At 38.4% G+C, this 13,815-nt stretch overlaps 1 long non-coding RNA gene across 1 annotated transcript; it reads right to left on the reverse strand.

The window, feature by feature from the left end:
- Positions 1-11,685: 11,685 nt before the first annotated feature.
- Positions 11,686-13,383, reverse strand: LOC134172125 (uncharacterized). The gene is made up of 3 exons (XR_009967842.1): positions 12,676-13,383; positions 12,248-12,585; positions 11,686-11,827 (listed from the first exon to the last, which is right to left on the reverse strand). It is a non-coding gene; the product is annotated as an uncharacterized LOC134172125 (long non-coding RNA).
- Positions 13,384-13,815: the final 432 nt, after the last annotated feature.

Below are 13,815 nucleotides of genomic sequence, written 5' to 3' on the forward strand. Positions count from 1 at the left end.
ATAAATCAACTCAGAACTTTTTGAAAGGAAATATAAAAGACAAAAATAATTGCATTGAGGCGATGATAGTTTTCACTTAAAATGCTTCAGTAACTTTAAAAATAACTTAAACCAGCTGGCTAGCTGTGCAGAAATTAACCTGGTTTTGGAAGGAAGGCCACATGAAGTTTGTACAGACTTTTGCTCTGGAAATAATTGTCCCATTGAGCCTTGGCAGCTTAAGGTGTCTCTATTTTGAAGGGGGGGTTAAGGGGGAAGTCAAATGATTTAGTGACTGAAGAGAGTTGCCACTTGCCTGAGCTCCATCCCTAGGGATATGACCTTTTTAATCCTCTTTAGTTAATGTATTGGTGATCTTTACTTAGGCAGAGTAAACAGTGCTGTTCTGAACAAAGGGGAGGTCATGCTTCCTACATTACACTCTGACCCTGGGGTCACGGCCTTTGTTCCCTTCTCAATGGGAATTGCTCTCAGAGGGCCACCACAAAATGGAGAACTAATTTAGGCACGTGCTGGCAGAGAATGGCAGAGTATCAGGTTTGCCTCACCCGAACCTCCGAGTGTGCAGCAGCCACCGCGGGAGGAAAAAGTCAAACTATTTCAAAGAGGACGTATTAGCTCTTTAATTATCAATGGCCATGGCACTTAATCCCTCGTTGAGCTAAATATATTGCTTAGGTCTTCCCCCCTGTGCCAATGCAGTTTCACTGTTTTCAGCCTCTAAACTTCTCTTTTTTTTCTCCCCACTGGACTCTTCCAAATGAAGCAGCATAGACTAGTGAAAATTAGACTTTGTTTCTCTTAAAAGAAAGAGAGAAACTTCATGGTAGTTACAGCAATAAACTTGGGCCTCTGAGGTCTCAAAATCAGCGTTATTTCTCGTCCCTAAAAGAAATGTGATGCTGTGTCCCAGAAGATTGTATTCATCACCTTTTTCATAACGTTTTCTTTGTATTGCACCAAGTAAATACACACACATGTAATGCAGAGCTCTCTGAAGCTGACCATTGTAAGCATGGGGTACTAAGCCAAAGCGAGCTAGGACTTTGTCATATTTATCACTAATTTTATTCAAAATGCTGATTTTACTTTTTTCTTCTTTCAGAAGCAACTGGTGGCAGAATGCGATGCAGCTCATTTTTAGTTGTCGTGGCCAGGGAACATATATAAACATGGAAGCAGAGATAAATTATCTGGAAGGGTTGTATAGAGAAAACCATCACCTTTCACTGAAAGATGTTTATTATTTTTTATCTATATGCCGTTCTTTGCTCAACAATAAAATCTGTGAAATACAATGATAGATCATAAAATAATTAAACTGTAAACACATACAGTCAGTTAAAACTGCTTTTTCATACTTCTTCCTTCTAAGAAAGAAAAAAAGCTCATAATTTTCAATGACGGCTAAATTGTGTAAAACACAGCAGGGTTAGAACTGAGCACAAGAGATAAGTTTGTGTTGGGGGAGCTTATAATGTTACCATCACAAAAAAGTAAGTATTGCTACGATAGTATGTTTCAAGGCTTCTGTGGCTGTCAACATGAATAAAGTCAAGGTAAAAATGTGCATGACCAAATTTTAGTGCTCAGACTTGGATATTTCTGGGCTAACTTCATTTTTTTATTCTTTTTTTCCTTCTCTCCCTCATGTTTTATATTGCTGTAAATCCCTGGAAGACTACCATGTTGGCATAATGGAGTACAGGGTGGGTTCACCCAATGTTCCTAATGGTTTAAGGTACAATCCTGGAAATGCTAGTTTGCAGTTGTGTTTCTCTTTCTTGACTCCTTTTAGACTGTTCTAGTAGTAAGCAGTAAGCCATCCTATAGATACTTCTTGATCTGTCTTATGTTCAGTTGTGGGCACCTCTCGTGTTCAGTCCACCCTTGTGGAGCAGGAGGCTTAAACATGCTGGAAGTGGCTCAGTCCTGCTCAAAAGGCTGGGAGGAATTCACAGGCAGGAGGTCTACAGCACCTCTGCCTTGCCCACAGCATCCATTTCCCGAGGCTTTTCCCAGGCACAGGGCAGGGCTGGACAGAGAGCCTGAGGTGGTGCTGCTGCATTTGCTACACAGATTTGCCTTCCGTACGAGACTCTCCTTTCTAGAGAAGAGAGCATGCAACTTTTTCAGACTGTTGCAGACTTCCAAGTCTTCTTTTTCCTCCTTCAGATTATGTGCCATAACATGGATTTGCCCGATATACTGTAACTCTCTTTCATGCAAGATACCAAAATTTTATCTCAATTCTTTCTCTTCCCCTTTTAATTTGTTTTCTTTGCATTCAAGACATTTCAAATAGAACGTTTTGTCTTTCCTTTTGGTTTTCTTGAAGTTGTTTTATTTAAACAAACACTTCTCATAATCTACTCTTAGATTTAAAATTGAATTCTGTAATACAGCAAAATAAGCTCTTTAAACAAAAGAAGTGGCCAAGCACCTGAATCATGTTGCCCTTTTAATGGAAAGCTGCATTCAAAGAGAAGCCAAACGTGAACTGCAGAGTTATTACATGAGCAGCAAGTGACTCTGACTACAGCGCTACTGAAACTAAACATTCTGTATCCTTTATTCTTACTTGAAATTCCCAAAGTCCACTAGCTTTAGCTGTAACGGAAAGCAGAGGGGAAAGGAGGGAGAACTACCATATCCGTTATCCAAGAAAAATACTATTATCAGGTTAGCATGCATATATTCCTCACTTGTGTTACCTAGTTATAGTTAGTGTGTTTCCTAACGATAATACAAAGTCCATCCCCTTTCACCATGTATTTTTCAGTACTAATACTGCTTTTCTGTTATGTCCAGGATTTAAACACTAAAGAGAGTGTCAAGGCAATGTCAGTTGCATTTATTTTGGTTTTGTTTTTTTTTTCCTCTTAAAGTATTGATACGGTTGTGCTTTGTTTGGAGGTAATGAGCTGTAGAATTTTAAAATGTGGGTAGCTGCTTAGAGTAGAAAAAAAAAGAAAGATCAAATTTAAAAATACTTACTTTTCCTCAAAAAGATATTGCAACCTTACAATAACTATATAAAGTGCCCGGTTCGATGGAATACTGATTTTTCTCAGTGTGTATAACTATTTTGACATGCAATATGATAATCTGTCATAGTAAAAACGCTTTTTCCAAAAGCTTCTTACGGAGTGGAGCCTTTTGGAAATCTTTTGCTTTGAATGTTTTTGACCAAAACCTCTCAGGAGTTGAGGTTATTTTCCTAACTGTTTAAAAAAGAGCTTTATCCCTGGCAAAGTTTGGTTAATAGAATGGGCAGTGAATAGAACTTGATTCCTCAGCATTGTTCTTTCTGACAGTTGTTTCTCCAGCTAGTGTACCTCGTAAAGCTTAATGGTGGAGAAGACTTTTCTCATTTCCTAGACAAAGGTGTTACTGAAACTAGAAATACAAACTTTAAAATTATTTTTCTGAATATGCTTATCAAAGTTGTTTCCAAATCTGACCCCTGTAGTGAAAATTAAGTAAGAACCATTCACATGCAAAAGCTTCCTCTGTTAAGCACCTGTTGTACACTTGTCTATTCCACTTTTAATATTAAGCCATTTCTATTACTCCATTGATTTCCTTCATCCTTTGGACAATGATTTGCAATACATTAGTTCATGTGAGGAGAGAAAAAATAAAAAAAATGAAAGAAGGTCCTCTAGACCATGGGTTTGGTCAGGCTTCAATTGTACTATGGAAAATATTGAGTGTTACTTTTTGAAGATAAATGTTTTTCTGAACACTGGTCTGCCAGATATATATTTAGGCTCGCTATAACTCAGCAAAATTTATTTGCAGTAAATGCTTATTTGCCTGATTTGTGTTCCAGTGGAATCTCTTCTTCTGCATCTTTCCTTTGAATACTTGATTAAAAAGAAATGTGTGAAAGTTTCAAAATGCTACGTGGGTACAGATAGCTGCACATCTTACACTTGGGTGTGTGGTTTTTAGATCAGGAAGAGCAGAAAATCCAAGACAGACTTCAGCTGCACCTGTAAAAATAAAAATGTTACTTCCCTATGAAACTGCACTGCTGTATTTTTCTGTGGTAAGAGGATCCCATCCTCTTATGCTTTCCGCTGGCATTATCCACTCTGGAGAGAAAAATGCATGACAGCCTCAAAATGGCGTTCTCTGTGAGGGAAAGGCAAAGACGAAAGCCAGAACAACATAGCAGTTCCAGCACAAAATGGCCTTTTCCTATAAATTTCTTAGACTGATCAAGGTTTTGGCCATTAGCTGGCCAGTAAAAGCTGAACAGTAATACAGTAAATCTGATATTCCTATAAAATCTTTCCCTGTATGTATGGGATACCCATTTGACATATGAGCATGTGTATAAGTACAGTATTAAAGCAAAATTGTGTTTTGCAAGTCCCCACAATGCTTTCCGCTCTGTGCTGAAAACTCATAGCACTGCCAGCTGAATGCTGGAACAATGTTTTGGTCTGTGTGTGAAGTGCTTCATTAGAGGAAATCCCTAATCTTCATGTGAGTCTCCATACTTGTTTCAGGTCTAGTACAGAAACAAGCTCTTACACTCAGGTAGTCACAGAGCAGTTAGTTGTAGGTGTCCTCCGAATGTTACCGATGAGTTGTTACGATGCTGTTGAAGGGATAAATTACTGCTGATGTAGTGTTGTTATGATCAACTTCTTTCATTTAGTTTATGCTGTATTTTAGATATATTAATATTTTTAAAAGACATGTTTATTTGCATAGCTAGGGAAAAAAAAAGTCAGTCCTGAACCATGTCTTCAGTGATTTTCCTGTTAGGATTCAAATGTAACCCTTTGTTAGTAATCTTTAGGCTGCATTATTGTGATTTCTATTGAACAGTATTAATATAAAATTAAAATTAATTTACAGTCTTATAGTATTCATACTTAGCTGGCTGTTCTAACATGAGGCCATAAATGCATACATACACATACATATCTATCTTGAGTATAGGTCTAGCATATTGCACACAGCACACATGCAGAAGAGATGAAGTACGAGATTTTGTTAAAATGGTTGTTGAGGGAAGGGGGAATCGTTTTAATTTTATTACAAATAAATGGAGGAAGGCCTTGGATGACAACTCTGATTTTGGTATTTGGCTTCAAAAGTCAGGGAGGGTTCCCTATTTCAGCCCAAGTCTCACTGTCCTGTTGCCACGAGGAAAAAAAAATCTCTGTCTTTTTTCCCCTGCGCAGTTTTCTGATTAAGTTACTTGTTTGCACTAGAAAAAAACACTGTGCAGTTCTCTTGAAATTTTTGGTGAACCAATGAAAATTTATTGCATTACATTTCTGTTGATAACATTTTCTGGAATTACAAATTTAAGCGTTGACCTTTTAACATTTCAGTGTTTTGATCATCCATCTAACGTCTCCAGAAAAACACATTTATGCCCTAGGAAAAAATGGTTAAATTTGAAACTTGAAATTTCCATGGCTTAGTCACTGATATCCCCTGGGAATTTTTAGTATTCTGAAAAGGAAATGTTTTTAAACAACTGAAAACCATAGTTCACTGAATAAATCTTGAAGCAGTTTTTCATGACTCCCCCCCCCCCCCCGCCTTTTTTTTTGTGATGCCAGTGTTACCATTCACATTGTACTTTAATAAGTGTAGACAGCATAGTAAAAGCTCCTTTGAATGTTTTCTTTATAACAGTATTTGTATTGGTTTTGTCAGGTTGTAATAAATGTCATTAAAATAACCTTTATTAAATTACAGCATGCATTTTATCTGCATAGATGCTGATTCGTCTTTTGAAAAGCTGAACGGGAAATTATAAAAACAAGATTTTTGCAGTAGACTTATGATTTGCTAGCAACACTGAAATGACTCTGTCTTTAAAAACATTTTACATGCCATGTAATGTAAAGGCAATAAGACTCAAAGGTCTCTCCTTTCAGAAACGATTCCTTTCAGAGCACAATGCTCTGAGTTTCGGCCTTGCTGGTGCTGCTGCTTCTACTTCGGAATCCCAAAGCTTATCCCCACCACTGCAGCTGCTGGTATTGGAGTGAGTTTAAACTTCTGATGCATGCTACTTAATGCCGTGCCTAGTTTGCAGCCTGTATTTGGAAATGGGGCAGTTGTCCCTTCAAATTTGCTAGCATCCTTTCTGCGTATTCTGTCATTTCTGTCAAATGTGAAATGTGTATGTATAGAACATGGAATGCTTAAATATATCTCTCTGTAGGAATACATCTTTTTGGACAAAGGAAATGCGGAATCATGTGTGTGTGACATTTTGTTTACTAAAACTGAAAAGTAGCAGAATACTGTTAAAGCTGAATATGTAAATTTAGACATCCCTTCAAAATGTAAGAAATTTAATAATGCAAGTCTGACAACTTTAGTAAGTATGACAGACAGAAAGAAAAAACTCAAATGATTCCCTGGAAGACAGTTCATGGAACACAGATTCTTTGAAGTACTAAACTGAAGATGGTGTTCTTTTTTTCACAACTGCAACTGATACAAAGAATGTAGAAGCCTGTATTATCTGTCCAGATAAATAAATGTATACTTTCAGTAGGTTCGTTATTCTCTTGACATTATACTTTAGGATAATAAAAACGGTGTGTCAATATTGTTCATGTTAGGTTGGTTGGTTGTTTTGGGGATTTTTTTTTTCAGGAAGAGAGAGTTGAATTTGCCAATATACTCTGTGACAGGCTGAGATTCCAGTGATATTTTAGATAGCCAAGTTAGATTGACCAATCTAAGATGCACCTTATAAACTACGTATTTTAGCTTTAATGGGATAAAAATAAATACTAACTTGAACTGTAAAATGGAAGTTGGCAACATAAAATAGATATGATACTAATATTCAGCTCATAAACAGATTGTGTGTCTGTGAATTCTGTATCTATAACCATTTTGGGTTAAGTCTGAGTGTGTAATTGCAACTATGCTGCGACAGTTACTGTGATGGAGATCCCTTTTTGTTTTCTTAGAATTTATCCAAACTTTTTTTTTTGCCTTTACTAACATTTCACTACCAAAAAAAATCACTAAGGAATTTCTGTCGTATTCCCCCCCACACACACACCCCTTGAAATTAACTTTGTTCAGGATCATAGTGCTCTGCTGTAGTTAAAAAAATAGATGCTTTTAATACCAGAGAACTTGGCCACTGAACAACTCTTGACCAGTTTAAAAGCCTTTAAGTAATTCACAATATAAAGGTATTTTAGTCCCCTTTTAGACCTAAGAAATGTTAAGTTTTCATTACAGGTTTCATCGTGTATATTTGCTTGATTTTTGCAGCTTAGCATTCTCTAAAAATGCATTTTTTTTTTCCCAGTGTAGTATTTACCTTTTTAGATTATTTTTTTTTTACATCTTCCTCTTCTATAATTTTTCCCTTCCAGTAGCTATTTCTGCGAGGCATCCCATTTTAACTAGACGTGCACACTGAAATAAGGGGAGGGCTGTGTTTTAAAATCCAGTGGCTTGTTTTAACTCAGTGCTCTAGTGATACCCGGAGAAAAGTACTGCCAGAGGAGAGTATTTACAGCAGGAGAACTAGAAATGCCAGTCACTGCTGAAGGTACAGAAATACGGGATGGTAAAAATGTCTCTGATGTTTTAGCTTTAGTGAGCCTTGCCGGTAACTACCCAGCGTCTCCCCCGCTCCTAGGCAGGGGTGGACGTGCTGCTGAGGGGAAAGGCAGCAGCTTCTCCTCTTCTCTGGTCGTTATGAAACTGTTGCTGCCACTTTCCTGACTGTTCGGCGAGCTGGTGGCTGCCGCAGCCAAGAGCTGGCTCCAGCAGGGAGGACTGAGGCTGGTGGGGCCGCCGCTCACCTGCAGCTGGTAGGAGCGGGGCCGGGGCGAGGCCGAGACCGAGGCCGAGGCCGGGGCGGTGGCACCTGTGGCGGGCAGGGCCTGGCCGGTCCGGGCGGTGAAGGGGTAAGCGGCTTGTCGTGGGCTAGCAGGGAAGAACGAGAGACAGTGCTCCAGTGTGGAGCTGCATTGTCTGTTCTCAGCGTGAGAAATAAATTACAGTCTGTCAGAGCATGACTTAACAGTGCCAGGGGAAACTGGCTGCATGGTAAAGTTTAGTTGCGTTTTCACTAAAATGAAACGGTGGTGTTTTAGCAGCGGAGGAAAGATTGATTTTCATCTGGCCGTAAAACCAGACGTGAGTATTGCTTAGTTTCCAGCTTGCACCTCCTTCACAAATACGTATTTGCAGTTCAGTTATTCTCCAGGAACTTTGCAGTGTATTTGTGATAAATAAGTAAAGCCAGTAAATAAGATCCTGTCTTGGGCTTTGATTTGCTGCTGGTACTGATGCAAATTTTAATCAGTAAGCGTGGTACAGAAGCAAAATATTAATACCATCAGTTTGAAATGTACAGCTCTGTACAGTGAAAAAAGGGAAGAAAAACAGTTGCAAGATAAATAAAACAGTATCAGTGCACCCTTAAAAAGCCTGCTAATGCAGTGCACTGTTTAATCCTACTTTCTTAATAAAAAAAATAATTGTAAAACAAAACACTTATGCTACTGCAGTTTCATTTGTTGATGCCAGTTCAATGCCAAGTTTGCTATAAAGCATTACAGTTAAAATACAGTGTACTGAAGGAATTGGTTTTGAAAAATGCTTCATTATGTTTTCAGAGGAAGAATGTGGAAATATATCCTTGGTCAGCTTGCCTTTACAGTTCAAATCACTTCAAAATTGTCTTTATTTGATATTTAAATCTTCCCCCCCCCCCCCCCCCCCAATTTAATATGACACTGATCCATCAGAATTAATGTTATTCAACAGAATAGGACTTTTCCGAGTAAGCTGTGCAATGCGCAGTTACTATCCTTCCTATGAAATATACACCAGCTATAATCCCACAGAGCACCTTTGGTCCCTTTAGGGAACGACAGATGAGACTGCTTTGCTTTTTATATATATATATTATATATATATATATATATATATATATGTTTAATTATTACTATTTTTAATCCCTGGAGAGTGGCTTTAAAAAGAAATGCTCTCTATGTTAAGTAAAGCTATTCTTGGTGATCTTTCTTATAGCATATACTGGAATTATTTTAATGATACAATTAAAAAAAAAAATCCCAAAATATGATTTAAAACTTTTCTGGATACCTTAAACCCAAAAAAAAGAAATATAAATTATTGGATTATTTTTTAATTTTTTAAATCTGTACCAAATCTTTTTTCATTAAACATTTCTGGCTGATGTTAGATTAGAAACCATCCCTTATTGAAAACTTGTATTATTTAGACAGAAAAAAATTGCTATCTGTTTAGAGCTGACCTCAGTGTTGATGTCAGTACCGCACAAAACTGAGAGGAAAGAACAAGAGATACCACTTTGAGTTAAAATACAAGCAAATAAATTAGTGTATAGTAGGAGTATCTGTAATGAGTTTCCAATAGACAGAACTTGTGATAAGGGGAAAGAGAGAGGTTGTAAAATTATGTAATAGTGTAAACTGTGGTGTGAAAATATTGGCTTACTACTATGTACATGATTTGACTTATTCAGGCATGATGAATCTTAAAATAATTCCTCCACTTCCCTTTTTGGAATTCTATTTCTATTACATGAAGCTTACAAGTTGGGCTTCATGTAATTGTATTCCTCTTTCCTGAATCCGTATTTTTTAGTACTGTGGTAACCTAAAGTTAGATGACTTTAAATCTTATTTTACGAGTATGGTGACAGATATAATGCATTTATATATCTCTCCAAAGAAAGATAATTTTCATTGCATGAATCTAAGCCATTATTCTGTAAAGGCAATGCACTTTTAACCCTCCAAATGCACCAGAATTAGCCCACTTATGAAACAGGCAAAAGCAGAGTTGAGAGTCAGCTGCTTCCACATCTACACAAAAAGTGAGAAAGGAAAGGATAAGTATGGAGAGTAAAGAACAAGAAGGTCTGTATTTTTATATAGAAAGTACAAAAATAAATAAGGAGCTAAAAATAGTGGCTGAAAAAAAGGAGGGAAAGTCATTCAGAAAACAGATTAAATGCAAGTAAAACACTATCAACTAAACTATTCATATACTTGAATCTGATCCTTTCCTAAAAAAAACAGGTCTTTTATATTATATGGGCATTAAAGTTGTTGAATGCGTTACTGCATATAATCTTTTTTTTTTTTTTTTTTTTAATCTCCAGTGTAGGGTAAACATTCTCATCTGTGCATGTTCTGTTAAAATAAATACTATCGGGAATGTCATGCCATTATTTTTAAACAAAAATGGTGAGAGTTTTAACTGGACATTATGGCTGTCTGCTGCAAAGTATGTTATCCAGAAACTGCAAAATTGCTTTTACTTTTTAACCACCCACAATTTATGCACACACATCCTCTGCATCCAACAGTCTGTATGCAAGAGATACCAGAGTTATTAGAAGAGGTCAGAATTACTTGCTGTCATTTTACCGAAATAAAAATTTGTGGGAAAGATACAGTTTAAATATCTTGTCAGCTATGTCCTGGTAATCTCTAATGTGCTTTTACTACAACTCCCTAAAAATAAATATTAAAAACATTTTGTGGTTTCACACCATTAAAAAAAAAAAAAAAAGTTGGTAGGGGTAAACCATAAAACATATATTTGGCTTACACAAGAAATGTTTATTCTCCTCAGAATGCCAGTGGTTGAGCATTTTCTTGCGATTTGAGGCTGGGTAAAATGTGTAACAGAGGTTCCTTAAATATGCCACTGCAGCAGTCATTCACGATGTGGCACAGCCAGCCAGTTCTGAGAAACCCACATGTGCCGCCCTGTACTTTCTAGACTTGGCTAATATTGTGCATTTTAATAGAGCAAATGTGATTAAAGTCAGGCCTGAAAACGGAGATGGGTTTTCATATACTCGGTAGAAAGTATGTTCCATCCAGTACAGTATATACTATTCTTGATAGTGCTTGCTTTTGCCAGTCTTACCAGTTAGGCAGAGTACATACAGCTCCTGGAACAGCTGTACTACAAGCTATAATGTAAATAGTATGAAGTCTTTGTCACAATCATAACCACAGCAGATTGTTTAAATACTGCCTTCAAAAAATCGTGTGAGTTTGTGAGAGAAGGAAATACATCTTGGAAAAAAATCTGTGACTCTGAAGACCCCTGCTCCATTTTGCAGGATAGTGTATTTTTAAGCTGAAGGTTGGAGAGCAGCCTCTTTGGATGGGATCTGAGAGTTGCAAGGGATAGAAACTCACAAATACCAGTTTTCTTTTTCCATTGCAATTTTTTTCCTATCAGCCCATGATCAATATTTAGAGGAATAAGATATCAATTTGTATCCTTTTTTCTTTTATTTTTTTGTCCTGAAGAGTATTTTACAAAGTCTTAGAAACACACAGTGTTGACTTTTCCAGTTAGTTGAAACTGCCTAGCTGCTTTAAAAATACATCAGGAAAGCAGTGATAGCATAAGCAAAATAAATATTAAATGAGAGAGACAACTATCACTTTCCTTAAGTATCCACGTAATCCTTTTTTTCTTATGGTAACATATTTTCCACAAAGAAGACTCTTCAAGGTTGGATCCTGTACAGTCTCCTTCCCCCCCCCCCCCCCCCCTTCTCTTTCCCTTCCCTCCCCATGTAGGGCAAATCAAATGCTTGACAACGTTTTTTGTTAGGAAAGCACATTAAAAAAAAATTTTTGAATATACCAATAACAGAAAAAGTATATATATTTTTATTGCAAGAAGGAGATTTCATTGGTTGAATGAAATGGCGAGATGTGACGCAAAAGGACACTTGGACGGGTAGAAATGCTGATGTATGCCAAAGCAGGCGTACCAAGAAATGCTGTTGCTATGAGAGAAACAGAGGGAGAGAGAGGGAGAGGGAGAGAGAGATCGTGAGAGAGCAAGTTGTGGAGGCCTTATTTTTTTCCTCTTTAGCTTCTAGCAGTGAGACTGCAACATCTTCCCTTTCTAGCAGGGAGGGTTTAGAGCCTTTCAGTGGGTATTTTCATTAGACCAAGCATGTAGAAGAGGGGAGGAAGGCGAGAGAGATGCAGGTCACCTTAGAGTACAAAAGCAATTGGAAAGTAGGAGGCTGCATATACTAAGCCAATGATCTGTGCTATGATAGATATACAAATTAGTACGACAGATGAAGCGGCTTAGCTCATTATCCACCTGATGGTATTACGACTTACAGTTCAAAATTACAAAATTAAAATGCACATGCACACAGACACAGACAGACATATATTTATAATGACCCCACCTTTTCAGCTTATGAATTATCCAGCTGGGATACCGACGTCTCTTGTGTAACATTCTTAAAGAGCTGCAATAAATTCACCTTGTGAGTCCATTAGCCAGAGAATGGAGGGGGAAATAATTTGCAGGGATTTTTTTTTTTTTTGTCTCTCTTCTTCGGCAAGGGGGAAAAAAGTTTGTGCTATGAACTTAGCCTAGCAGCTTCTGGAACGTGAGCCAAAAGGGGCAGGAAGTTGTTTTACAATAGCGTTACAGTGATCTGCCACAAATGGAAAAAGCCAAATGTTAGAGTCGGCAAAGAGAAAAAACATCCTTCTCCCCCTCATTTCCCTCCTTTTGCCCCTGAAGAGAGAAAAAGAGAAAGGAGCATCGAGCTAGAAGTTCTTTTTCTTTTTTAATTACTTCTTGTAAGTAATGGAAAGATTATCTTACTTGCATATTCCATGGCAAGCATGAGAGAAAGAAGTATCAAAGGGACGTTTGAAAAAATGCACTTGGTAACTAGCAACGGGACTTTTGGCACAATTCCTTGAGTTTGCTTGAGGTTATGGAGGGGGATGGGAAGAAGAAAAGCAAGTCTACACAGTACGTTTTCTTTAAAAGAGGGGAGGGGGAACAGAGGAGAAACTATATAAAAACTTTTTTTTTTTTAAAAAAAAAGGAAATGTGTGTTGATCCTCTGAAGCTGAATCCTCAGGCATTTGTGGCCCGTCTTTGCAGCCCGATATGTTTTTTTGTGAGTGTGTGTAAGCGCTCTCAATCAAACAGCAATCATGGCAGCTGTTTTTCTTCCAGCACAGCAGTTGAGCTGTCTCGCCCAAATGCTTATCAGCTTTTGACTCGGTGCCAAGATAGTTATAAGGGCCAAGCAGCCTGAGCTTGGCTGTGCAGCTGGTTTAGAAGTAAGGGCATGAGAAAACAAAATCACCGAGGTTTTTTGTCACATGCAGTATTTACTTTTTCAAAGATCCATTTGCTGCTCTGTGGGTTTGGGGTTGTGTGGTTGGTTTGGGGTTTTGTGTGTGTGTGCACTGCAGTTCCGTGGTCCTTGTGGACTGCTTCACTACAGAGAGGGGTCTAGGTGCGTATACATATAAAGGGGAGCTCTTCTGTCTGTTTTAATCCCGGAAGATATTTCCGTTGGACGTGTCCGTCCCGTGTCCGTCCCCCCCCCCAGTTAAAAGTTCCATTAGCCGCACTGCGCTGTCAACCGTGCTGCCATTGCGTGGGTGCATTGACATTCCAGCGCAGCCCCTTTCCTCCCAGTTGCTCTTTTCCTCCCTGGGTCTCATCCTAAACTCCGGGGGAGGGAAGGGAGGTGGTGCCCCTGCATGGGCGCTCGGTTCCCTCCGCTGTGCTTGCCTCCCTCTGTGCCTGCTGCGTATGATGGAAACGAGCCTGCTCACGCAGGGCCGTGCCTCTCTTTCATCATCAGCTCTAGCCCTCTGCGTTTAGCTAGCTCACGTCCTCCTCCTCCTCTTCCTTAGCCAGATTGCTCCAGTCGCTCACAAGGGGGAGGCTGGGCTCTGGAAAGGGGAAAAAAAAAAAAGAAGGTTGCTGCTGCTGCTCGCA

Source organism: Pezoporus occidentalis, unplaced genomic scaffold (genome assembly GCF_034315485.1).
Source record: "Pezoporus occidentalis ecotype Australia unplaced genomic scaffold, CSIRO_AGI_Poc_V1 ctg44, whole genome shotgun sequence".
Taxonomy (NCBI): domain Eukaryota; kingdom Metazoa; phylum Chordata; class Aves; order Psittaciformes; family Psittacidae; genus Pezoporus; species Pezoporus occidentalis.